This window comes from Galeopterus variegatus, unplaced genomic scaffold (genome assembly GCF_000696425.1).
Source record: "Galeopterus variegatus unplaced genomic scaffold, G_variegatus-3.0.2 Scaffold5224, whole genome shotgun sequence".
Classification (NCBI taxonomy): domain Eukaryota; kingdom Metazoa; phylum Chordata; class Mammalia; order Dermoptera; family Cynocephalidae; genus Galeopterus; species Galeopterus variegatus.
Window position 1 is genome coordinate 75,803 of NW_007731335.1, and position 3,132 is coordinate 78,934.

Consider the following 3,132-nt stretch of genomic DNA (forward strand, 5'->3'; position numbering starts at 1 on the left):
TTGGTCCCAAGACTCTTTGCACATTTAAAAATCATTGAGGGTTCAAAGAGGTTCTGTTTATGTAGGTGACATTTATCACTTTAGAAATTTAAATAGATTTCTTAATCAATTCATTTAAAATAACAGTAAACCTAATCCACGTAAATATAAATAGTAGGAAAGAAACCTATATTTTCCCAAAATATTTGGTGAGAAGGGCAGCATTGTTTTACATTATGCAATTCTTTTAAATGTCTGAAGACAGCTGGATTCTCATATCTGTTTCTGCATTCAATCTCTTGCAATCTGTTGTTTGGTTGAGTATAAATCATATGTGTTGTTGGAAAAGGGAGGGGTACTGTAGTGGCCTTTACAAATAATTCTGGGTATTTTTCTTTGATACTAAACCCAAACTTAACAAGTGCTAGTTTCCTTAAGGTTTGTTGGAACATGGAAATTGAAAACAACATAAACTATGTTTTTGTACTCAGATACACTTAAATCCTTTGGTCTGTCTTCTGCTTTCAATGAATCTGCTACTCATGTATGATTTTGTAACATCACACATTCATCATTTGGAAAATATCAGTTCACTGTATTACGTCACTTTCCAAATGCTGAACCATTTCTTTATGTAATATTAGCAAATCAGATTTGTTAATATCACCACTGGTCTTACAGGAAATTTTTCCAATATTGAGTAGCTGTCAAGTTCATATTGAAGGACAAAAATCACCCAATTTCCAATTTTGTTTGAATGCCTGAATTTTATTATTTGTAATAAATACTTTCAGTTTTCCCTGAGGTGATAAACTCACATCCTTTGTTTTCAGAAAAATATCTGCAACCATACAATTCTGAATAAATGTATTTTATCTTTCAGTATTCTTTAAATAAAAGAAATGTTCTGTGGAAAACGTGTTTAGTTCAGTTCACAGCTCAAACAATCACACAGGTGCTTTTACTTGGAATGAGCATCCTACTTTGGTTTGTGGCAGAAGTGCTCTGCGTGTACTTTCCATTTCATCACACAAAATACTAAAAGTCGTGTACTCAAGGGTCAAGATTCAATAAAATTAATATTTTTTGCTGATCCATCAATGATATTTTAAAAGTAGAACTTTTTTTCTTTTCTTAATGAAAGTCTGTAAAGAATACAATGACTACTGAGGACAGTGTGGCATAGTGAATCAACCCCTGCTAAGGTGCTAGCAGTCCTATTCACCATTTATTTTATTATATTTTTTTTGTACCACTGATGAAAATTTCAATACACTGAAAAAGCATGAAACTTTTTAGAATCATTATTAAAATAGTTTTTACCTCGTCAATCCTTGGACCATACTCTCAGAACCACTGATTTAGATTATTGTGATAATGTCTTAGCTTTCTTGCGTGTTTCCTATCAAGCCATTGAACATCTGTATCAGCGCCATATAAGTCTTTTTAAAATCAATCCTTGAGCAAATCACTCCATTGCACCATAGCCTTCAATGACTCACTAAAATAACAACAACAACAACAACAACAACAAAACAAACAAAAAACCTTAACCTCTATTCTTGTCCATATATGACTCTGCTTCTTTTCCCTTGATTCTCTGTTCTCTGCTCCCTGAATTTCCATGCTCCACATATCCAGAGAAAGCGATGGGGGCAGCACTTTTCTAGCATTTTAATTCTGCTGTTGAACTATTAAACATCTGCCTTTGTACAAAAGACCTCCTTACTTTGGTGTTAATGCCATTGGGCTACTCTATTTTTATTAAAAACAGGCACCTTATTTATGTTTTCATCTCCATCCCAAGCCCTGCCCTCTGTTCTTCTCTCTGTTTTCTCACAGCCTCATTTACTCCTCCTCACTTTAAAATCTGGCTGCTAAACCTATTGGGGTTTTAGTCTTGTCTTACAGGATCTCTCCTCTTGATATTCTTTACTGTCTCTCTCCAAAACTTTATTTTGATTATCCTCCTACTTGGACAATTCCTTTTTGCCTATCTTAATGGTATGGTATCTTCTTCCTTTGCTTGTATCTTAAATTTGATGTTTTTTTTCACATTCTTTCTACCAGCCACCTCAAAATGCTCTTCCAAAGCAATCTCAAATCATTCTTGTCTTGATTTTATCCTACATGGAGATAGATCTAATCTAAATCTCTAGTTCTGAGTTTTATCTAAAGCTTCAGATTGAAATACACATGAGTTTGGTAGACATTTCCACTTAAATAACTCATGGGCACTGAAAATGCAATTTGCCCAAAGTATTCCCATCTTCATATTCAAACTTATTTTTCTAACCTTATGGTCATCTCCTGAGTCTCCTAAGCCAGAAGCCTAGCAGCAATTCTCAGCATTTTTAGGTTGGCAGTATCACGTAGTGTGGCTCATAAATTCTGGTGTTCCATTTCTTGGTAAAATCCTGTTAAACCATGGACAAGTTGTGTGACTATGGACAACTTACTTAATTTGCTGATAGCCCATTTATTTCAGTTTTAAATTTGGTTTGCCTATAGTGATTACATCATAGGGATATTATATGAGAGGACTTCAAAAAGTTCACGGAGAAATGGAATTAAAATATAAAAGTAAAAAATGTAAACTTTATTTCTCACCACAAACTCTATCAAGTTGAAGACACCTTTGTAAGCAATGATAACCATTTAGTCAATCCCTAAATAAATGATGGTCCTGGGAATTTGATCATGTCAATGTTTTCTTTCTTACATTACGAACCAAAGAAAATGGATGCCCTTTAAGGATCTTATTAAGCTAGGAAAGAAAAACAAAACAGAAGGAATCAAACAGGACTGTAAGATGAATGCCTAGTAATTTCCCATTGAAACTCTAGCAAAATTGCACTTGTTTGATGAGAGGAATGAATGTTGTTGTGGTGGAGAGGGACTCTCTGGTGAAGCTTTCCCAGGCATTTTTCTGCTAATGTTTTGGCAGAACACTTTTATTGTAAGCAGATGTTATTATTCTTTGGCCCTCCAGAAAATCAAGCAAAATGCTTTGGACATTCCCTCCAAAACTGCTGCTATGACCTTTGCTCTTGATTGGTCTGCTTTTGCTTTGACTGGACCACTTCCACCTCTTGGTAGCCATGGCTTTGATTGTGCTTTGTCTTCAGGATAGTACTGGTAAAGCCATGTTTC